A 25,698-nucleotide genomic window follows, 5' to 3' on the forward strand; every position below is an offset into this window, starting at 1 on the left:
TTGCTTCGCCACCACGACTCATAAGTAAGCATGTCAATGGATCGGGTTTCGATCCGAAACCCGACTGACTGGATATTAACAGAGCTGAAAACGGATCAAATAATGCCGGATCCTGTCTGATCCGGATTCGAAACAAAGTTTTGTGTCGGCGACTGAAGTCTAAGTCTAAATCCGAATAAGATCCAATGATGTAAGTATGAATCCGAACCTGTAATGTATATGGTTATACTTAGGTCTGTTAAAAGAGGACCGATGACATGGTTTTTACAGGTAGAAACGTGCAAACAGATTGATGATTTGGATCCGACTATCAAATCTGATATAAAACATTGTTCCAGATCTGAACATATTCGAAAATGAACCGGATAAAAAATCCAAACCAATCAAATCCAAATACCATGTTGGATCTTACTTTAGTGTCAGATTCGGGTCAGATATCTGACCAAATCTGATCCATTTGCACCCCTATTTCAAATAAAGGACAGGTGCCTAATTTTAGGAGTGCAGGCAGAGCCACATTGGGGCTAGTGGGCACGTGCCCACCCTGACCTGGTCAGGGTCGTCTGTACCCACCCTGAACTTGTGTAAGGTCAGGTCAGACACCCCCCCCCCCCCCAAGCTTGTTTACGCCCCTCCCGCTCATCTCTCTGACACCCGATGCTTTCCCTGCACTCCGGTGGCCCATCCGCCGTTCGACGGCACCAGAAGCGGTGTGCCAGCCCCTTACTTGAGGTCCTCTCTCTCCAACTTTGTCGGACTGCCTCCCTGTAGCACACGCTCGTGACCCTAGCATTATGCGTTCTTCTTTTCATTTTTTCTTGTGTGTTTTTTTCAAAATAGCATCATGCGTGAATAATGAATGTTTGATTTTTTTTAATATTAGGGGTTTTATTTTTTTTATTAGCATAAATCTATGATTTTTTAGAATTTAAGGTATTGATTTGGATTTTTCAAATGACATGAATATGTAACTAAGGATTTTAAGGATTTTTATGTGTTGTTTTTTTCAATTATCATTAAGCATGATTCAATTATTGGTTGATTTTTTATATCAAACCCCTAAATTTGATTTTTTTAAGATTTAAGTTTTTGTTTTTATTTTTATTTTTCAAATGACATAATATTTAATTAAGGATTTTTTTTCTCAATTAGCATAGCTACGACTATGACTTATGTTTGTCAGGATTTAGGGTTTTGATTTGGTTTTTTTATAATGACATAAATGTTTAGTTTGTGGTTTTGGGGTTTTTCTCGTATGTGTGTGTTTTTGAATTAACATTAGGCATGAAGCCATGAATGTTGTGTGATTTGATTTTTGTTAGAATATTAAATGTTTTTTATCAGTTAACATAAATACATAATTTATGATGTTTTGCTGGAATTAAGGTTTTGATTTGGTTTTTTAGAATGAAATAAATATTTAATTAGTTATTGTTGTATGGTTTTCTATATTTTTAAATTACCATTAGGCATGAAACTATATTGTGTGATTTGATTTTAGTTAGAATATTAGAGTTTTTCTATCAATTAGCATAAATGCATAATTTATGATGTTTGTAGTAAATGAGGTTTTGATTTGAGTTTTTTAAATATCATAAATGTTTAGTTGTGGTTTTAGAGTGTTTTTTGTATTTTTTCAAATTATCATTAACACAAATCATGAAAATTGTGTGATTTGATTTTGGTTAGAATATTAAAGGTTTTTTTATCAATCAGCATAAATGTAACTTATTTTGTTTGTTAGAATTTAGAGTTTTGATTTGGTTTTTATACGTGTTTATGTGTCTGTATAACTTAGGGTTTTTATTCTGTATTCCAAAATCTGCATGTACAGGTAAAATCTAGGTGTAAATGCAACTCAATCCACCAACTTGTATATGAGAAATTTAAAAAAAAAAAAACTATTTGGATATGAGATTACAAATTTTGCAATAAAAGCCACGTTTTAGCAAAAACTAAAAACCTAGTAAATCGTGATTTCATAATATTTTGGTAAAAGTAAACAAAACTTGCAAATTTATTATACATGGTAGTACGTACATTTTTATCAACAAAGAATAAACATGTGATACTGAATATAGAAATGAGAAGATGAATGTAAATGATAGCGTGAGAAAGGTGTGTGTGTGTGAGAGAGAGAGAGATATGTAATGTCTTGTGCCAAGGTTGTTCATTTAAGATGCTGTTTTTATTTTTTCCTCAATAATTAAATTCTTGTAATTATTTTTTTAGAACTATTTAAATTAAATTTTAATAAAGATAGAATTTTTTGTTTATATGCAAGCTGGGGTTAGGCAGACCCTACCGTGCAACAGAGAGAGAGGGTTGTTGAGTTTACTTGGGTTGAGGGTAGACGTTCAAAGGTCGTTTTGGTGCAGCATTTGCTACTCCCATCTCTCTACTCTACGGAGCGAGCGAAATCTGAAGGCGGGATGAAGGGTGGTAGGAAGAATCTGAAGAGGGCTATGGGGAAAGATCTCCCAGCCCTTCAAGAGGATCAGTCCATTATGAAAGTGGTTTCTCTCCGAGGCTCCAACATCATCGAGGTCGTCCCATCCTTTAAACTTTTCCCCTATTCCCTTTCATACTACTTTGTTTTCGATTTGCATGGCTGTGAGTGCTTTTTTCTTCTTTTTTCCAACCTTGGGGTGTTCCTGTTTTGTTATAGAATTGATTGGATTGTGAATTTTGTATGACCATCGTAGCTAAATTCCATCTAAAGATGGTTTTAAGTTTCCTTAGTTGGTGTTTAGGTGATAGATGCAAAAGGGGAAAAATCACTGACACTGTTCCCGGCAAAGTTCCAGAAGAGCATTTGGATAAAACAAGGTACCTTTTTTGTGACAATACATGTTGGTATCATTCAATTTTGTAATATTTTGCATGGTTATGTCCAATCTTATGAAAATATTCCAGTGACTCTTCTTATACTTAGTGCAATAACCATAATAACCAAATCTTACTCCAAGAAAATATACAAGATTTAAGTGTTGTTTAAGCTGCTTTTTGAGGAACCTGGACACAATTTACATGCAACATCTTATTCTCTTGAAGTGGCAATGTGAACAATCTCTTCTTCAGATGTACCCATTTTTTCTTTGTGATATTTCCCGGTTTTAAGTTCAGTTTGGAGACGGGATATGAAATCAAAATATACAACTTAGTTTTGCTTATCATACTCAGTTTTAGTTTTACATATCATGCTAGATAATGGTGTTAACTTATGAAATTCAGGAGGTTTGTATTTCATCAAATGTAGACTAATCATCAAATGAAATCATCACTTGCAGTAAGCTTTGTAATTGTGGATGGAAGTGGGATGGAGAAGCACTTGAGTTAGGACATAAAGTTGCATGTATTATCTCACAAGTCCTGTTCTACGAGCAAGTTCGAGCGCTTCAAAGTTCACCTGAATGGTAATCCTAATTTATGCTTGTATTTTATTTTCTTCTTGTTCATTTCTGTTCATATGTTATGTTTGTTTCACGTTGTTCACTGTAAAGTGTAAAGAAATGCTTTATCTTTTGTATTTATTTTTTCATACTGATTTTCTTGTTTGAGTTGGCAAAAGCAGTGGTAAATGTGTAAAGTTTTGAACTTTTTATTCAAGCAACGTCAAGAATCATTGCTTGTCTGTTTATTGTTTGTCAATACAAGCATGGTAGGCAAGTTTCTGTTAGGAAACATGAATATTTCCTCCAAGATAATGGAGTTTGTTCTAGTCAATCGTTCTTTACTCTAATGAATACTTATTTGATTACTGAGTTGAACATGAATTGGATGACAGGGTATGGTGCTGAGATTGGCTTCATGAATAAATTTTTATGAATTGGTGAATAATCATGATATATATGGATACCCATAAAATTTCTATTCATGAGCCTTTCATCATATAAGGCTTATGTCACATGGATACGTATGGAACATAATACAATGTGGATACGATTGATGCGACACAGTAGGACATGGGGACATGGCCATATACACACACATAATTCTTAACCTAAACAGTGAAACATGAGTATCATCTCAAATGCAAACTCTTGAACAACAATTCTATATCACTATACATAAAAGCATCAAATAATAAAACTAAATTGAAATGTTATGTAATTGATGGCAAATTTTAAAAGAAAAGGAACACAAGTAAATACAAAATAAGCAATCAAGATCATAGAAAGAAATAGATAAGTTAAATACACAATGTGGACTATTCAGACACTGGTTTGACTGTGTCCATGAAGTGTCCTGGTGTGTTCTTGTGTCATGTTGTACCGACATGGGATACACATGCTAAATGAAGTGCCTCTGGCATAAACAGTAAATTGCAGCAGGCAAAGGTTAGAATGAATCTTAAGATTGAAAGAGGTCATTTCCTTTATATCCAATTCAGGCATTTGATCATATACCCCTCTGGATTTGGCTAAGCTTCAGTTATAAGTTATAACTATAGACACCAATATCAGTATTGACAATTTCTTGGAAAGGTAATTTTTTGGGAGAGAAAGAAAAACTGCAAAAAGGAAAAACAAAGAAAATAATATTGATAAAAAGAAGGAAAGAAAAATATAAAGGAGTAGAAAACAGCAATATTAGAAACATTATGAAAAATTAAGAGATTTTGTTTAAATTACAATTTATACAATAATGCCATGATGTATTGAAAATTCAGATGTCAGCAATTTTTTTAGGAAAAGACAGATGTCAACAAATTGAAAACCTTTAATGTTGTTTTATTAAATTCTCCCCATATTTTCAGGACACTGGAGATATTTGTGACCATGTTTATAGCTAACCTCTTAAAGTGCCTGCAAGATACTTGATTTGTAAAAGTTTCTGATGAAAATACACATCCAAGAAATTAAGAACTTGAACTCATTTGCATCACAATCATGGCTATCTTGCAAGTTGCAATTTAGGATTACCTACGTGTTAATGGAAGTGTTGATATCAATTTGGAGACAGCATGAAAAGTCTTTTACATCATTTGTTTTTTGGGTGTTGGTTGGGGGGAAGGGTCTGGGGCGGGTTGGGATAGGCAGGCTGGGAGTAGGGCGACCCTTTCCAGTTAGTGTGTCGAGATTATTTGAATTGTCATTCAGTTGAGTAGGCAAACACATCAAGGAAAAATGTGGTAGGAGAATTTTTTTAGCTTTCTCTAGGTACTATTAATTGGATCAGCAAATCATTTGTGCATGTGGGTTGCTAGAATTTTTTGTGTTCTCTGTATTTTAGTCTCTTGTCTCTTAGAGGACTTGTTTTATCTAAGCGTTATGTACTTTATTTTACATTATCTATTTGTTACATGGTGAAAATGTGAGCATTCCACTTTCATTTGAATATTGACAACTATTTCTGTTAGAGCCAAGCTTATAATTTTTATTTTTTTTATTCTGATGAATTGGAGCTTTTGAGCAAGTTCCAATATTCTCATAGTTTATGTAGTATTGTGATGGGTTTAAATCTGGATATGTATCGATGAGTTTGGGTTGGATTTTCAACAAACATATCTATTCTCATAGTTTATGTACTATTATTTGATATGTGCCGTGGTGTATGTTGTTTGCTGATGATATTGTTTTGATTGATGAGTCTAGAGCTGGGGTTAATGCTAAATTAAATTATAGAGACAGACATTGGAAGCATATGGTTTTAAGTTGAGTAAGAGTAAGACAGAATATATGGAATGTCGGTTTAGTAAGCAACGAAGTAGTGATGGGAGTGTAGTGAAGCTTGGTGAGCAAGAAATACTGGTGGATGATTGTCTCAAATATTTGAGATCTATCATTCAAAAGTATGGAGAAATTGATGGAGATGTAAATCATAGGATAAAGGTTGGGTGGATGAAATGGAAAAGTGCAATTGGAGTGTTGTGCAATCGTAGAATGCCATTGCGATTGAAGGGAAAGTTTTATAGGACGACTATTAGGCCCGCTTTACTATATGGTACAGAATGTTGGTCTACCAAGAGACATCATATTAAAAAAATGAGTGTAGTTGAGATGCGTATGCTTAGATGGATGTGTGAAAATACAATAAAAGATAAGATTTGGAACGAGGAGATACGTAAGAAGGTAGGCGTTGCACCCATTGAAAATAAGATGAGAGAGAATCGTTTACGGTGGTTTGGACATATTCGGCGAAGGCCTAATGATGCTCCAGTTAGAAGGATGGAGAAATGGGAAAATATATTAGTTAAAAGAGGTCGGGTAGGCCTAGGAAGACTTGGATGGAGATGATAGGAAAGGATATGAATGCTTTGAACCTCACCGAGGACATGGCATTGGATAGAAATTATTGGAGGAGAAGGATTCATGTGGAAAACCCAGAATGATTTTCTTTTTTTGTTCATATCGCCGACCCCAATTGTTTTGGGATGAAGGCGTAGTTGTAGTAGTAGTAGTCTCTTTCAATTATAACAATGATTTGGTACTTGGAAATTTTTATCACCTTTTTTGGCGAGCTATGTTTAGGTCTTTGGCCTTGCTTGAATGTTGTGATTTCGATTATAAGGCTTACTTGATTGGTTGAGATATTTTTGCTTCATGATGAATGAAGAAAGTAGGCTTCTTATCCAGCTGTTTTCCATTTTGTCAACTTTCTAGCAACCATTTATTTGGCTTCATTTGAAGATTAAGCTAGCTTGTGAACTAGTGTTACACTGTCAAAAAACGTCTTTACAATAGTGGCGTTGCATGAACTCTCTTTTTCATGCTCCATTTAATTAGCCATGATCTCTGCCTTCGTTGTTTGTATCCCCGTCCATCTTGTCCAGAAGTATTTCGAAGTGAGAGGAGTGACATGAAGGAGCGACAACCAACAAAGGATGCTCAATCCATAGAAAGACAATGTTCGAGTGATGATGATTATCTTCCGCCACTCGAAGCCAACTTGAACAGAATCCGGCCACCGCTTTCCTATTTGGAATCTGATGCTGATTCTGATGCATCTTCAGATTAGTGAAACAAGAAATCTTACAGTTCATTCAATTGGCTGCCCTTGAAGCTATATATTACAGCAGATTTCAGGAGTTTCATTTCTGACATGTATTGGATTAGACTAAGCTTGAATCAGTTTGAGCTGCTTTACAGCATTTTTAAGGTCTTGAAAAATGTGGTTTACGGATCCAAAATCCAAGCATATCAAAGATTCAACAAGCCTTAAATCAAAGGGTATGTTTAGAGTAGGAGAAATGCCCTCTCTTTCTTCTCGTACTTTTTCTCTTATAGATGTTATCAAACTGCTTTTCAGAAATGGAATTGTGAATCACGTTTGTCCCTTTGCCTTTGTCAGATACATCCTTAGGACAATGACTTAAGGCATAGAAATGCACAGCAATCACACTTTTCACCATTCGCACATTCACATGATGAACTAAAGTTAAAACGAATGAATGTTCATTTAAGAGCTTCCTTACCTTCAGGCTTCCGAAGTTTCATTTCACACGCTTCTTTAGGCAAATAATCATCTGGAAAGTTCGGAATATGCTGAAGAAGAGCAAAGTTAAGCATTGCATGTATGAGTTCAGGTATCTAGCTATCAAACAATAAATAGATGGCTTCATTATAGGTAAATATGGGCTTCGATATATGATATGGATTGTATCATAGTATTTTCAGCTTCCTTCTCCTAGGATTTGTTTCTTTGTGGTGTGTTTGTTACGCTCCTTGCTGCGGAAAAGTGGTTTCATGTGAAACACCCCCTCCCGCAGGTTTGGTGAGGTAGGAATCACAAATGTTTTGCATTGAAAATATGCCCCCCCACCGCTTGAATGCCAAGGGGGTGTTTATGTCAGTTGACACAGGAAAGAGGCCCATTTTGATATGACAATGAGATTCCTTCCCACATTCTACTGGTAGAAAAAAATGCCCTCGGTAGTGAGCATTTGTTTCATGCCCTTTCCTATGAAAGAGGTTCTCTTTCATATGAAAGGAAAGCCTATGAAACAAATACCTTCATGGGAAATATGTGGTGGGTTCCACATAATAAATGCTAAAAAAAGTCTTTCTTATCAAAATGAGGTCACACTTTCCCTTCCCCTTCCCCTGAAAATACTTTTTTGCCTGGGTGTCCCTTTCATGGGGAAGTGGCCGTGAAGTGGCTTTCCATAGGTGGGGGTGTAACAAACACCCGTTAGGCCTCGTTTGTTTCATGCAACTTACACGAAAAGGTGTTGAGCTGGCAACCCTGAAGTAATATTTTCCCACACCACTTTTTATGTGTAAATTCATCGGGCTCGAGTCAGGCTCAAACCGTTTTTAGGAACCCACCTGGAAATGGTCAAGCCGAACCTAGCCCAATATGTTATCAGGTCGGGCTCAGTCTTGGGTCCAAGCCCAAGTCATGCTCTTATGGGCTCATTAAACTCACTCACGGGTCACATAATAGGTCATGTTTAATTAAATTCACAACCCAAACCTGTTGAGATTTCAGTGGCATATGTTAAAGTTGTAGAGGGGTCTTTCTTTCATAGCTAATGGAGAGCCTTTCATTTCCTTCAACCCATCGATATGGGACTATTCTTCTCTAAGTCATTAATGTAAAGTCATTTTTAATAAGTATTGCTTAATGTATTCTTTCTCGTGTAAAAGGATATTTTTTTTCTCGAAAAGAAAATCACCTTTAATAAGTACATTGTTATTAATATGCTTTTTGACTTTTTAAGCATATTATTGAAAACGTGTGCAGTTGGGATTAGTCCCTATCGATCAAGGAGAAAAGAGAATATCTTTCCTAAACCTTTAAATAGAGGATGCATCCATAGTGACAAATATCATGAGATTTATGAAAATCTTGAGATAATATCGTGAGAAATTGCCTGAAAGTTTAGAACAGCAATTTCTAGTGAGATTTTCAAAATATCGCGAGATTTATGAAAAAACATAAATACCGTGATTTAAACACAATATTTACATTTTAAATGGCTATTTATCATGAAAAAACTGTGTATTTTTATTTGTAAATATTTTTTATTAATATTTTTATAAAAAAATATTTTTTATTTATTTTTTATAACAAATATTTGTTTATTTATTTTTTTATTGCCAAGATTTTGCCAAAAATGTGAGATTTATGAAAAAATTTCAAATTTTCACCAGTTTTTGAAAAACAGGATTTTGCTGTTTTTAATGTGAGTCACTATGGATTTATCATGCCTCCAACTTAAAAGCCTGGATTTTTTGGGCTTTTGGGTTATTTTGCCTGACCCGACCCGTTTTATTATTCAGCGGGTCATGGGAAATGTATTGTTTTGGGCATGTCGGGCCCTAATAAGGTCTGAATCGGGCTGGGCTGGGCTGGCCCTGCCAGATGTCCACCCCTATTCATATCCCCCATGAAAGCTTTTGCTGACAGGTTATTTTAGAAATCCGAGCTCATTCTCATGTAAAGTATTTTCTTTACATGTGAATGAAACAAATGAGGCCTTACGAGTTATGGCAAATCCATATGACAATTTATGGATTTGGTTTTTCCCAAATGGTTTAGGCTTTTTGGTTATGAATACTTAGAAAATAAAAAATTATGTATATGCTTAATTGTAGTTTAGATGTCTACAGCAAAAACACCTCATAATTTACCAAATCCGTTGAATGGACAATATCGCAAGTTCTTAGTTTTTTCTTATCACTTTTTCCATTAACATGTGCGGATTTTTTATTTTCTTACATCATGACGCTGAAATAATATACCTATAGAACTTGTCAACAAAATCGCATCTGGGGTTGCAAAATTCTAAAATAGAATGCGAAAATCCAAATAATTTGTGAAACTTATCACGAGTTTCATGCAAAAACCTATGAAAATCATAAAATTTATGAAAGTTCAATAATTGTGAAATTGTTGACGAGTATCGCATAAAGTATTGTGAAATTGTAAAATATTTGTGAATGTCCGATATTGCGAAATCTCTTATCTGAATCACACCTGTATTGTGATTTTTTTTTTTGCAAAATTTTGTCCTATATAAATGACACATCATTTTGCAACCCTTTTTTTTTATGTAGATGCCCTGTTTTTGCAACACCTAATCGGTGGTCCTCAATCCTTCTGATGATATTTTGAAAACATTTAGGCAAATATTCTGGTGGGCGATGGCTCTATAAAAATTCTTCAACGATGGCGATTCATTGGCAATGGTTCACCAGCAGTGAAAAAATTCAAATTTCAGCCTTCCTCTGATAAGTTTTTCGGTGAATCACCTTCTAATATTTCAATAAACCCATCAGTATAATATTCAACTTTTTCTGGTATTTTTCTCAATTCATGTAATATCAGGATAATAGAATTTTTTTAGGCAAATTATATGATTTTTGAGTTTGTGTTTGCATTCTTATCAAAATTTTGAGAACTTCGTCAAAAACGGAATTGTATCAAGTTCCAAGCATGCGCAACAAGTTTCATGGTCATTTTGTTTTATTTTGAGGGTATTTTCATCTCAAAGGACATAATCGTTCAACCCTGAATTGATATGCTCAGTCAACTGTGTGAGGGACATATCTGAAATTATTTGAATTGATTGAGTGGCATTATTGTGTTTTTGTTTTAGAAAAAAGATAGTATTGATACCTTTAGCCGATGATGTCTTTTTAAGGGCATTATAGTCATTTCAACTAGGGCAGCATCTGCAGTTGTCGCCCTGCTCATCCAACCCCAGTAGTCTTCATTTTGGATTGTCTTCTAGTTGGTTAGGGCAACTAGGCTGAGGCTTAGTTAACCCAACTACTCGGCTAACTAGGAGCCCATGATTCTGTTTTGTTGGGATTTGGTTGGATCCAAACTAGATATGGACCTTTTGCATCCAGCTTACCTAAAGTTTGTGCCCATGTTGAGTGGGACCCTATTAAACCCATCTAAGGCCATGCATCTCTCTTTCTCTCTCCCTCATGTATGAACTCTCTTCTCTCCTCCCCACCATTTTTACTCTTCATTGACACCGGTGAGGTGCGCCACCTCCTTCCACCCCACTATTCTTCATGGTGTTGGCAAGCTACACCACCTCCCTTCATCATCCAACATTTGTCGGTGGTGTATTGCTGCATGGAGGAGCTTTGAGGAAGGACCGACCAAAGTAGGTCAACCCTCTTCTTTTCCTTGCTAGTTCTTCTCCTTTTTATCTTCTTTGTTTCTCCTCCTCATTTTCGTTGTCTTTCCTATTTTTGGGTCTCCCCAAAACTAAGGACGAGCTGCAACATTATGGTTGTTGCAAGGGGGTGAGTGGTGTGTCGAGTAGTTCCATTGTGGACATATACCTATCGAATTTGTGAGTCAAGATAGGAGCTCGAGCTCTCTTCCATAGTAGTGGCATGCGTGGGCACGATTGTGTGTTTAGAAATATGTTTTCTGATATCTGTATAATAATTTGAGAGGTGTGAATGTGTGCCATATAGGTGCTCGACTTCTCTTTTTGTATGTAGTGTGTATGTTAGGACTTCAAGTAGTTTCTTTTGTGATTTTTGTGAAAAATATTTTTTGAATGTTTTGATATGATTAGTAGTTCAGTATTGATTTTAGTTGTTGTTGTGTTTTTATCGATTTGAAACACCCTTAGATGTATTGGGTTGAGTTTCTTTCGAGTTGGGTGCTTCGAACTATGAGATTTTAGAGTTTAAAAGGGGTAGAACAAAAGTTGAAGTTCTCAGAGGTCGGCTCTTACTGTTAAAGGGTTGACTCCTATGAAGATTGCATGCTTCTTTTGACCCTAGAGACAATTTTTGTAGGTCAGGGGTCGATTCATCCAGCTTGTGCTTTGCACATAGTTGTACAGAGGTTGTGAGTTGACTCATTGGTTTGGATGAGTCGACTCATTGGTTTTGGATGAGTCAATTCATGCACCTTGAGAGTCGACTCGTTATGGCTGTGAGTTGACTCTTTAGTATGTGAGTTGACACATAAAACCTGGTGAGTCAACTCAAGCATATTTTCTTTAGTATAATTTAGTTTGAGGGTCAACTCCTGAATCAGAAGAGTTGACTCTTAGGCATTATTTATGTTATGTTTGGCTCAGAGTTGACTTGTATGCTTGAGAGAATTGACTCCTGAGTGGATTATGCGATGAGTATAATGGTTTATGTGCATTTTTTTTACTGTTTGACTTGGGTTTTGGTAGAACTAGCTTGAAGCAACTATGCATTGGTTGGTTGAAACAATGTTGTACTTTTTTATATACACTCATGCTTTTTTATGGATTTTCAATTTAATTGTGTGTTTTTCTCAAATCTTTGCTTGAGTCATGTTTCAAGAACAAAAATATGTTTTTGTAACTAGTGAAAATTATGTATATACAAATCTTTATTATTTGCTACTACATAAGATGTTCATTGATGCAACTTTTTCAATAAAGCATTTTAAAACAATATTTTCAATAAAAATGTTTGTGCAAACTGTGCATCAAATAATAAAACTGGCTCGCATGAGTGGTGGAGTCTGGGTCGATCTCAAGAACGGGAAAAATACTTTGTATTCTACAAATAACTAAGTTATTCTTTATTGCCTTGAAAAATAAAAGATTTAATTAACTAAATGAGAGTGTGGCCCTTTGCGGAGGGCTAAAACAAATAATAATAATAGTAAGTGTCTTATTACAAACCCAATAAATAATTGAAATAAAATCCTAAGCTAAAGATAAAAGAAAGGGGTCTTCAGTGCTCTGAGCTTCTAGTCCCTTCTTTCTTCTTCTATGCTTTAATTGGTTTTCTTTCTTTTGAGGGCTCTCTAAGAAGCTCAAAGGGACCTTTTGAGGACCTGAGAGGGCTCTTTTGAGGGCTCATCGCACGTCTAACGCTTTCCTACAAGCACAAAAATGAATAAAACTAGACAGAAACTAAGGGTTAGTGAAATACAAATTAAGCAAAAAGAATTGAAACAAGAACTAAACAAACTAACTAAAACACTAAAAGACGAAATAGTAAAAGTAACTAACAAGCTGTCAAGAAACTAGTCAATGTAACAACCTAATGACAAAGTTATGAACTAAGTAACAAACTAACTAAATAACAACCAAAAATCAATCTAACTGAATTGAAAACAACTAAACACAAGAAACCATGGAGAATATTAAGGCATATGATAAGCTAAACTAATTAATGTTTCTAAGTAATAATAATAATGTGAACTAAAAACAAATTAACTAAAAAAAGCAAGACTTGCTATTGCAAAGTAAGAAAGGCATGAATCTAATATAACTAAATTAACTTTTAATGACATGCGAACTCAAATAATTAATTTTCACTACTAAGATCAAACAATAAAAAAAATGTGAAATGATAACTAATGAGATTCACTAATAAGTTATGCCAATTAAAAAGGCAAAGACTCGTATGAAATATAAACTATGAAACTAGCTTACCTACCGACTATGAAATAATTAATGCAAATGGATTATCTATAATGTTAAGCAATCACCACTACTCTATTCCAACTAAAATGCATTACCAATGCTATTATAAACCTAATAAAAGAGTCTAACATAAACACAATGATATGTATTGCTTGCTGCAACAACGCAAGGGCTATTAACATCAGTCACGTTGAGCATGACTAGTGTTAATAGAGACAAACTATTTATGCCCAACGTTATGTGTGGTGTGTGACTGAACACAATCTATCACAAATGTATGTCCAACAACATCTTAGGGGACCGAGATTGTGCCGACCTCTACGACTAAAAATATTTGACTCTACAACCTATAACGCCACAACAAGATTTTGTTGACCACGACATTGCCAATCACGCAAAGAATATGCAATCTCCAGTGCACGTTAACCAGTTGGAACCGTGAATGCACCTTGCGCTGACTGAGGTTTTCATCACAACACAAGAACGATCAGACCTGCCATAATGACATGTCTAATCCTTCTTTCACACGAACGATATTGCAGCAATACAATAAAATAAACGAATCAGACAACCTAAACTAAAACCATAAAAAGAATAGAGAACGAGGGAGAAGAGGCTTACCTCACGATGCATCTCCGAGGGACGGATTGAGAAAAGAACGTGACCTTTTCACTTGTCGCAAACACCTCCCCGACGAAAGGGTATGAGAATACCGGCAAAGAAGGGGGCAAGAAGAAGAGGAAGAAGGTAGAGAAGAGAGAGGAAGAAGAATCGGTAGAGAGAAGGGAGAGAGAAAGAGAAGAGAGATTGAGAAAAGGGGGGGCATGAACTCAAGGTGAGAGACACCCCCCTCTTTCTCAAAACCCACTATTTATACTTCTTAATTAGGTTTTTGGAAGATTTTTTAAAAAGAGTCTATATATTTTTCAAATATTTCAAACAACTCTATTTTCTGAAAGTATTTTCCAAAAACTTAATTAATTTCACAAAAAGGCTCAAATTGCTCAAATTGTCATTTGATGAGAGACTATGAAAACCTTCACAAACAAGCATTTTTAAACGATTATCACACATGATCATGCATGAAAATGTATGAATTTGTGCATAAAAATTATGCATGATTATTCACAAATTGGCTTTTTGTAATTGTTCTATGAACTGAAAATTTTGTAGTTTTTTTTTTGTTTCCAAAGTGTTTAAAAATCTAACTATACATGTTAGATGAATTGAAATTTGTTATAACTCATTTTTATGGCAAAGTGTGTTTAAAATTTTGGTTTCATACCCAATACATGAACTAAAATTATGTTTTAACTTGGTGATGATTTTCAAGAGTGTTTTAATTGAAATCAAAACGGTTGTTTTTAAGGAAAACTCATGTTTTAAAGATAGAATTTTTAGAAACTTACAGTAGATTCCATGTAAGAATGCATGTTTGGGCATGTTTCTTGGTTTTATATGCTTCTAGTTGTGTTGATGCTTTAACTTTTGGGTAAAAGCTATGCTAAAAATAATATGTATTTTTTTAGAATGAATTTGATGTTTGAAAGCTTATTAGAGATTAAACTTGGGTTGAAACATGCATATGTGCTAGCTTGAGTAGCCCAAGTCCATATACATGTTATCATTTCTTAAAATTTGTGTTAAGTATGTGATTGTTGTGAATAATGTATGTGAAATTGTTCATAGCATGTTTGGAATGGATTTGGATGGGGGTGAAACCACCGTTAGGTAGATTTTCATAGCCTATATAGGTGTTTTCGTGGAGCTACTTGATTCTGCAAAGGGAATGAGTCGACCCTTGTTGTTTTGCATATGATTTATTCTTTAGAAAGGCTTCTAGCGCTTCGAATATTTATAGATTTAAGTATGCTTCATAAAAGTTTTTGAAATATGTATTTGCAGACTGTATGATTTATAAAAGTTTTTAAAATATGTATTTACAGACTTTTTATACTATATAAAAGTCTATGAAATCTATATTTTTGCATATTGTATGGGTTTTGTAAATGTTTTTGGAATCCAGAGTGTTTATAGGTTTGATGTATTTTTCGAAAAAGTTTTTCAAAATTCTGTATATTTGCAGATTATGCATTCTTATAAATGATTTATGTAATATTCAATATTTACCGAGTTGAGGGTTCTTTAAATAAATTATTGTGTTTCTCGACGATATGGTTGAAAAAGTTTTTATACTTCTTGGTGTTATGGTGAGATTTTCATTGATGAGAAGCTTCGATATAGCTTGATTTTGGAATGAATCTGCTCGGTTGAGATGAATGATGTTCAAAAATTGGTCTTTGTTGAATTTTTGGTTGGATGGCAACTACCTGACACTATAAAACATAGGAGTGGACTCCTACACTGGAGGGTCGACCCTTGTTTGTTTTACAGGTGGTTGGGTCGACCTGAGAGTCGATTCATGCTTCCTTGAAGTCGACACTCAGGGTCCCTCGTGTTGATGGTTTGAGATTTAAGAGTGGACCCTTTCTGAACATAACAGACCTATGTTCAGAAAGAATCAAGAATCGACCCTCAAGGTTGCTGAGTAGAGTCTTAATGAACAAAATAAACCTCTATTCAGAAACAGTTGACCCTTGAGATTTGTGAGTCAACCCTCAGCTAGGGAGAGTCAACTCTTTGGAATTTTGAAAAAATAAACCTGAAAACATGTCGATAGACCTATGTTTGTTGTATTTAAGGATTGATTTCATCAATTTGTGTTCGGTAGCCTAGGATGGGACCTGAATCATGTTGAGATGAATGGTCTGATTATGATCCTTATTTCATATTGGTATGTTGTATAATTGCACATGCTTTTTAGCATGATATGAAGTGGTATAATTGCATTGAGTCGGGTGGTGAAAGCAAGACAGAGAGTAGACACTTTTTGTCTCTGCTTGGTCGGTGCAGACTAGACTGACTCAGCCTGGGTTTGAACCCAGATCAAGTCTAGTTATACGAAATGAGACAGATAGTGAAAACTCTTTATCTCAATTTCTGGTTATCAACCAAACCTAGACCGAACCAGGTCTAGGTCAAGTTGAATAATTTATGAGAGAGAGACAAACTAGACTTTATCTCATGTTCGATTTAGAGTGAACCTAGACCCAACTAGGTTTAGGTTAGGTTCAGTGGAACTGAAAATAAAAACAAGAGAGAGAAGTAAAATTTGTATATATATATATATATATAGTTGATACCTTGAAAAATTAGTGAACAATAGAGATGACAGTGAATCAGACCAAGAGACATTGTTCGTTGGACCAATGGAGACCTTAAAAGTTTTGATTTCATGGTCATACCTACATCTTAGTAAAAAGACTAAAATGCCTTTGTAGCATCTGCCTTGTAACTTGGTCATAAATCCACACCCTGAACTCGGATTCATATCAAGTTTAGATTGATGAAAACAAATACAGAGATGAATGTGTCTGTCATGTTTATGTCACCAAACACAACTCAAAATATGAGGTCTGACAGACCACCTTCATGGTTAATTTGGTAATTTATAAAATATGAAAAATGTCTATTTAATAATAAATAAATCTTTGTGTAATGAACAAATGCAACTACTATAAGAGACACGACGTCAGAGCGAGAGTTCAATTATTTTATTCTAAGGGGTATTATGAGCATTTCTAGTTGATAATACATAATTATTTATTTACTTGTATGAAATAGCTTGCATAAAACCATATATGTCTAAGAACGTAGTTGTTACCTCGCATATGATGTAGTTATATTATAGAAATTTATTTTGATGTATTATTGAGAGATTGAATGAATGCATATGAGTTAGCTACTATGTAAGGAATAATTTCATGTGTTTCACTATAATATGCATGCTAGATAAATGTATTTTAGAAAAAAATACATATACTAAGCTTCTTAAAAACATAGAACTACATGCATGAGAACAAATTTGAGCAAATTTTCTTTGAGTCGATTGTTTCAGTTATGAATTACTAAAATTCAAGTTACCATAGCATGCTAGACTTAACCTTTAAATCTCTAAAGTGGTGACCTGTGGAATGAGCTACCTGACGAAAGTTAAAGTGAAAGCCGACACAGCGTAGGCCACCAGAGATTTGTTAACGTATAAACACTACATCTTTTGCATACTTAGAGAGTTAAATTTTGTGAATAACAAAACCCTAGGAAGACTTTGAGAAATTATAGAGATTCGTGATAAATGAACTAAAGTTAGTCCACGTGGAAAAACAAGTGTTGGATAATGTATCATAGGGGTTATATTTCACATAGTATATGGAACTCTAGCCAAACCAGTTTATGGTAGGATGTAGCATGAGCCACGAACCTTAGGGGTAGGTATAGCTCCCGAATTTGACTCCCCGACTAGCTATTAGTGGGTCCTCTTTCACTATAGTTCCTAGTGATCCACGGTCTAGGATCACTTAGAGTAGTTCATATTCTGACCAACATCGTAGAATTGAGGTATTATGCCCGAGTTCCTATGCCCATAGTAGGCTATGATCGGTATAGCCAACCTAATACAGTAGTTAACATTGAGTGAATGCTAGTTTGCGAGTTTAAGAAAGTTAAGGGAGAATTAAAAAAACAAATCTTTATGTTATGTGATAAAAACTAAATTCATATTAGAGGCTTAGAGTTCACTATAGTTGTAAGTTAGTGTCTTAGTTTCTTATAATTATTCCTTACTGAGTTGTACATTCATCTTGATAATAATTATAATTGTAGGTTCCAAAGACAATGTCTGAGGTAGGAGTTGAAGATCTAATGTAGTCACTTCTTCCACAAGAGTGCATAGGTGGTCTTAGAGTTAAACAAAAACTTTTATCACATGTTTTATTTTGTTGAATCTTATTATGTGTTTGTACTCTTTTTGTTATGGATGATGAAGCCTATGAGGCATTTTATCATTAATGGATTATGTTTAATTTAAAAAAAAATTATGCCATGGTTCTTCGATGCTCATTTTGGACTCTTCTTTTTTAGAAGTAATACCTACAAACCCAGACTCGAGAGGTCTCAGATCAAGGTGTTACAACGTGGTATCAGAGCCAGGTTGACATAAAAAAATACATCATTTATAATATGTTCAATAAAATATTTTTAAAGATTAAGTTTCTATTAGATAGAAACATATTAACTAAGATTATTTTGTTGTTAGAAATAAAGGATCATGGAAACAACATAAATAATGATACTAGGAGGCAGAACAGTCTTGAACCACATGCATGCACATAGATAGACCAAATTGTTGTTGCTATAATGCCTATAGCAAAGGCTATACTAGACATGGGCACATGATTCAAGAAATGGCACTAGATTGATTGGGTGGTCCACCGGTACTACCTCTACCTCCTATATAAAGAGGAAAGCGACAACTCGATGCTCGTGGAGACCGCCAATTTTACTATCGGGGGTGCGACCAGTCTAAGGTAGAACAATCAGAGACTAAATGCCAATTAGGGGAGGAGTTGCATGTAGAACACAAGCTCATTTAACAATTGCACTAAGTGGTAGAAGGTCTATGATGAGTGCTCGAGAATGCCATATATCTCTTTCGAGATATAGAGTTGTTATGAGAGTACCGAGTCAAGTTGAGTTTGCAACTGCCAACAAAGAAGTGGCATCCATGGTGATAGAGGCGCATGTGGAGGAGATGTGAATGAAAGCAACATGAGCAGAAATGCCTCCACCACCTACCTTTACAGACCTTAGTAGACTTAAGCTTTCATTCCCTTAATAGGCACCACTAGCTATAACCTCGATTATGGTACATGTTAGGGAAGGTGGTCTTGTATTGTCTCAGGTACACGTAAACCAAGAGAACTTGTCAAGCAAAGAAGATAAAGAGTTCATTTGCACTTGAGATTCTCTCAATTACACTTTAGCTTCCAATCTACATGCCAAATTAGATCTCTTGGGTTATGCCCTTATTAGAGACAAAGGGTTTTTTTTATAGTAGTTATTTCATATGTATTTAAACTAAAGATATGTCAGTGTCAGTTAATGTTTTGATGTTTACATCTATGTCTGCATTGAAAATAAATAAAATGCTTTTTAAGAAAATCTTTGTTATGTTGTGTGTGCACATTATATAGTCTGCCTCGAATGAACATAATTGAATAATTAATAAATTGCATGAGTAAACAATTATGATGCAATATATAATGGTCAATCGTAGAGAAATATCATACTTGTCAAAGGAGACTCATGCCATAAGGCATGAAACGACACAATCGAATGCAGTGCATGGTGATGAGCAAGGAGGTGCATCATCTAGGAGAGCATCTTTATCATCCCACACATGTAACGCCCCAGATTTTCAAAACAATACTTGGTCAAAAATTCATGGATTCTTTCTTTTTTTCTTTAGGGCAAAATTTAAAAAGGTTTTTAGTAGTGAAAATAGACGATAATGAGTCAACGATTTTAGAAAACACCAGGCAAGTCACAAGTATGTGGCCAAGCACTCATTGACCACCAAAGTGTTTCATTTATAAAAATGAGTTATTTATTACAAACATCACTGCTTAGAAAAGCAGCATTCTATGAAACTGGTTTTTATAAATGAAGGAATACAAAACTGTCTCGAGAAACCCTGGAACTCGATGCTATATTGCTACACACATCGCATCAGAGGTTCAACACATGTATTCTCCATTAAATGAGGTCAGAACCATTGTTGGCCTGGTAAGAAAGCATTCAAATCAAATCAAGTATAAACTCGTAAAAATACACAGACTACTTACGACCACAACTCTCAATAACAACACTCAAGTTTCCACGACTTAGCGTGTATCGTGAAAGCCTCCTCAGGGTTATGAGTTGAACATTCTGCTCAAGTCTCCAAGACTTGGCATATATCATGCGAGCCTCATTAGAGCTTTAATTGAAACATCAAGCTCAAGTCTCCAAGACTTTGCATATTTATATCCCACGAATTTAAGCGAGAGCTCCTTGAGCTTAGTTTAGTCGTGCAGATATAACACGGGTCTTTGCCCTATCGGTTCAATAGTATACCGATCTCAACACTTTCCACAAGGTTATACAAAAATCATTAGAATAATGCTCATTTATTTATACATTCATACATCATTGAACCTAGAGCTAATGCATTATTTTAATATTAACTCATTCATCCCCTAGTACGTAAGAAAACTTATCTTCGACATCAATGAAACCATCTGAAAGTTTATGATTCCATGTATTTTAGATACCCTAGAGGCCAGATGACCCTGTCCATAATGGGGGTGGTAGAACTCATACCAGGATAACCCCACAATGTCATTTCAAATGCATCCTCTACTTCAGTAGTGGGGTTTAATCCTCATATCTTAAGGATAACCTGACATCCAAACCTCCTGAGTGACAGAGAGGTCCCTTGAACTCTTTGGTTTGTAATAAATATGTGTCACTCATGGTTGTACCATCACCGTCTGCCACAACTAGCATACATTCTGAAGGGGTTTGTCAGCATAACCCTTCTTTATAGGACATTTGAATGCCACTCGGGCAACCAATGCATTTCGTACTAAGGAAATATGTACACCAACCCCATTAAGTATTCTGAAGCACAGTCTAATCGTGTGGTCCAAAAACTATCATTAAGTTTTATTCATATGCATTATGACTCTGCTCTCGGCATCTATAGCCTTCGCGAGCACTTCACCTCTTTTGGGTGGACAACGAACTCCGACACTCTGACCCTTGTGAGTCTAGTTGCACAACACTATTTCATATGAGCATGCATGTACCATGATCACATCAGATCGATTGCTTGACATATGTAGGCTCAATGAGCACTTGGCCTAGTTAAGGCACAATAACTACTCTGGAGCACTGACCCTTACGAGTAAGGTGCTCTTACAGGCGAAGGTGAATGAGCCATTCCAACAGCGTTCCGACAACAAGGGCATTATTGTGCCATTCAAACTAGTCCAGGATTTTTTTTCTTCAGAAAATTCGGCAGCACTTCCTCTATTTAACAGAGGAAGCGTGATGACCCTTTCTAGTTATAGAAAGTAATTTGTCAGAATTTTGGCAGCACCTTCTTTGTGTAACAGAGTACGTGCCACCTCTTTCTAAGCCTTGTTGAGCTTCTTTCAAAAATTTTGATAGCACTTTCTCTCTTTGATGGAGAAAGCATTGCATTCTTTTTAAGCTCGATGAACATCATTTTAGAAATTCGGTAGCACTTCCTCTCTTTGATGGAGAAAATGCTATGCTTAACTCGGGGATAGATGTGCACCATTGTGCGTACTTTATATCTAACATGGTTTGTTGGAACCTTAGGCCTTAGCTAGGCCATGCGCAAGTGACTTAGGTTTTTACGAAAAAAATAATTTTGTACAAGAGCGAAGCCTTTTCAATGAGCGCTTCTTTCATCAATTAAAATCTTGATCAAGGAGTGGTATATAGAATCACATTGGCGGTAGGAGTTGATCTCCATTTGAATGCTCATTTTTGCGCAACTATATGTAATATAAGCAGGAGTATGTGCGATATAGCACGACGACATAAATAAAAGCATATATAATGTTTGATTGAGAAAATCGAACTAACTAACTTGCAAAAAGCAGCAGCCTTGGCATCGTTCGACGTGATGGCAATCTTAAATGCATAAGTAAATTGTAGAAAGCATGAGTCTTAGTATCGTTCGATGCAACAATAATCTTAAAAGCATAAGCAAATACATATATATGTAATATGCAGAAAGAAGGAGCATTGACATCGTTTGGCGCGATGACAATCTTAAATGTATAAGCAAATTGCAGAAAGTAAAAGCCTTGGCATCGTTTGACGCGATGACAATGTTAAAAGCATAAGCAAATGCATATATATATATATATATATATATATATATATATATATATATATATAATATGCAGAAAGCATATACATATATATCGAAAAAAGTAGAATCATGACATTGATTAGTGTGCAAACCTACCAAGATATGTGGTGGTGCTCCAACGAGGTGGTTGAGACACTCCTAGGTTGTGGCTGTCACTTCCTTTACGTCCAATACGATCACAACCAAGAGTGTCTCTTGCAACTTTTTGATGAAATGATGATCTGACAAAGTCTAGACCAAGAACCAGTTGAAAACTAACTTAGGTCCAACTATGTTCGAACCTACCTCAACTAAGCTAGGTTAGGTTTGACTTAGGCAAGGAAATGGTAGAGGAGGTCAAGTTGCTAAGACCAAGTGGTCTTGACCCAACTCGGTACGGTCCAAGTCAACTCGATCAGATGGGTCCAAACTTAGCTCAAGTTGGTCTAGGTTAGGTGGGTCAGACCTAGGCTAGGACCAAAGGAGATTGTCTTGATCAAGCTTGACTAGACCTAGTTGGGCTCAAGCTACGTTAGGCAGGCTCGGGCTAGGTCAGGCAGACTCAAGTGGGCTCAGGTAGGCTAGTCTAGGTAGGGAGAGATTTTAGAGAGAGAAAGAAGAGAGAAAACTGGGGGGACGATTTTTCTAAAAGGGTAGGGCTTGCTTATATAGGCAAAGGGTGGGGTGGGCCCCACCCTAAGGGATCCTTATCCCTTAAGGATAAGCCTTATCCTTTTTATATTTTTGTCCCTCTTTCAGGATAAGGACAAGTGATTGTTTTTTAGTGAGGCCTACTTGGATATTTCCATGAGATATTTGGTGGGTCCCACAAGATATTTTTTGAGATATTTTTACGTGGGGCCCACCAACATTTTTTTGGTTCTCATAATTTTTTTGGGGTTTTGCCGATTCTTTTTTACAAAAAATTTTGAGTGCGCCATTCTCTTCGTATTGACAAAACTAAAAAAGTTGGTTCATTGAAATATTCTAATTTTACTTAGGGAGAAAGTTATGGCTCCCTAACTGTTTGAGCATATATTTGTGATGATTCAAACATCATAATTATAATTGGTTCGTTGAAATCTCTTTGTTTCGCATTTCGGGGTTATATGCTATTTTTACATAAAATACCTCATGAATTTATACAAAAAATTTTACTGAAAAAATACGGGTCTTATATTACAACATATCAGATAGCCATGTTCTATGAAGTCCTAGAGCAAAGAGTAGAGAGGCTTTACCAGCCTCTCCAGAGAGAAGTCTTGCATAAGTAAATACAAAAGTACCTCCAGAGTACACCACTGACCAAATCTTGCACGAGTTACTGCAAATCATACATGCACAATAAAAACAACCACATATCATTATCACACGTGTTACTTCTTGGGCCGAAAGGTTCAAGAATATGCATCCCCCATTGTTTGATGACACACCATATGATGTTATGGCTGAGAATTGGCTAATATAAGTAAAACAAAAAACTTTGGACGCTATTTAGTGACCAGAGGAAGATCACATTTTAGTAGCTCTGTCAAACTTAATAAGAGATACAAACACTTTTGGAAAACCATCCAAGATACCTTGGAACCAAACATATATTTGTCTTGGTCCACATTCGTTTGACGGTTCAATAGACAAGTCTTCTCGAGGAATGAGAAAATAGTGAAGGAAGAAGAATTCAGAAAACTCCGCCAAGAGAGCATGGCTATAGTATAATACATCGCCTGATTCAACACCCTCTCTCGCTTCATGAAGTCTTTAGTGGCAATCGAGAAGGATAAATGCAGACGTTACTAGAGGAGGTTTGAGACCTACAATTTTGAGATTGATAGGGCCGCTAGAGATTAAGAAGTATAGTCGACTTATGGATTATGTATTAGGGTATGAGTTTTAGGACTAGAGGACAAAATAGAAGCCCAAGACAAAGGAGAAGCCTATATCTAGCAACCACAACGTGATTGAGTCTTCATAGAGAAAATTTTAGCAGAAGAACGTTTCAATCAAAAGTACCAAAAGCCATACGGAGGTCAGAGTAGTAGGCATAACAACATACCACAAGATAAAACTTCAAGCGGACATCATGCATAGAGGCAAAAGATGCGAGAACATACTCACTCTAACAACAAGTGTAAGACTTGTGTTCTTCAGAGGCACAAAGGTTAGTGTGAAATAAACAATATCAGATGCTATAACTGTGATCAGATGGGTCACTACGCTAACAAATGTTTGAAACCTGACCGAAGGAAGAATGCAACTCCAAAGTAGAAACTAACCATTTCTGGTCATGTGTTCATGAGTTTCAATATAATATGCATGTTAGAGAAATATTCTATTTCAGAAAAAAATACATATACTAAGCTTCTTGAGAACATAGAACTACAACATGAGAACAAGTTTGAGCAAATTTCTTTTGTGTCCCTTGTTTCAGTTATGAATTACTCAAAATCGAGTTATCATAGCATGTTAGACTTAACTCCTAAATCCTGAAAGTGATGACCTGTAGAAAGGGCTACCTTACGAAAGTCATAGTAAGAAGCGACACATCGTGGGCTACCAAAGTTTTATTAACGTGGAGGCACTGCATCTTTTGCATGCTTAGAGAGTTAAAATTTTGTGAATAACAGAACCCTATGAAAACTTTGAGAAATTATAGAGATTCATAATAAACAAATTGAAATTCATTCATGTGAAAAAACAAGGGTTGCATAATGTATATTTAACACAGTGTATGAGACTTTAAGCAAACCAGTTTATGGTAGAATGTAGCATGAACCAGAACCTTAGGGACAAGTATAGCTCCCCAGTTTGACTCTCCAGCTAGCAATCAGTGGGTCATCTTTCACTACAGTGCCTAGTGATGCACAATATGAGATCACTTAGAGTGGTATATAGTTTGGTCAACACCTTAAAATTGATGTATTCTACACGGGTTCCTATGCCCATAGTAGGCTATGATCGGTATAACCAACCTAGCTTGTGCGTTTGATAAAGTTAAGGGAGAATTAAAATAAACAAAGTTTTGTGTTATGTGATGAAAACTAAACTCAGATTAGGGGCTTAAAGTCCAATTATAAGTTAGTGTCTTAGTTGCTTATAATTATTCCTTATTGAGTTTTAGACATACTCATATAATAATTATAATTGTAGGTTCCAAGGACAATGTTTGAGGCAAAAACTAAAAATCTGACGTAGTCACTTTTTTCACAGGAGTGTGTATGCGATCTTAGAGTTGAACAAAGACTTTTATTTCATGTTTTATTTTGTTGAATCTTATTATGAGTTTGTAATCTTTTTGTTATGGATGATAAAGCCTATGAGGCCTTTTGTTAGGAATGGATTATGTTTGATTTTTTTTTATGCCATGGTTATTTGATGCTCACTTTAGACTATTCTTTCTGGGAAGTAATACCTACGAACCCGAACTTGAGAGGTCCCAAATCGGGGTGTTACAAAGCAACTTTAACAAGAATGGACAGAAGGGTTAGGGTTCTAGAGGCAGGAGAATTGGGGTTACCACACTTTTTAGATACAAATG

General features: G+C 35.5%; 1 long non-coding RNA gene across 1 annotated transcript; it reads left to right on the top strand.

Moving 5' to 3' along the window:
- Nucleotides 1-2,429: 2,429 nt before the first annotated feature.
- On the top strand, nucleotides 2,430-7,279 carry LOC149835621 (uncharacterized). Its single transcript, XR_016432633.1, has 4 exons — nucleotides 2,430-2,546; nucleotides 2,754-2,829; nucleotides 3,291-3,416; nucleotides 6,776-7,279. It is a non-coding gene; the product is annotated as an uncharacterized LOC149835621 (long non-coding RNA).
- The last annotated feature ends 18,419 nt before the right edge of the window (nucleotides 7,280-25,698 follow it).

This window comes from Nuphar pumila, chromosome 6, assembly GCF_984573655.1.
Source record: "Nuphar pumila chromosome 6, dmNupPumi1.hap1.1, whole genome shotgun sequence".
Classification (NCBI taxonomy): Eukaryota; Viridiplantae; Streptophyta; class Magnoliopsida; order Nymphaeales; family Nymphaeaceae; genus Nuphar; species Nuphar pumila.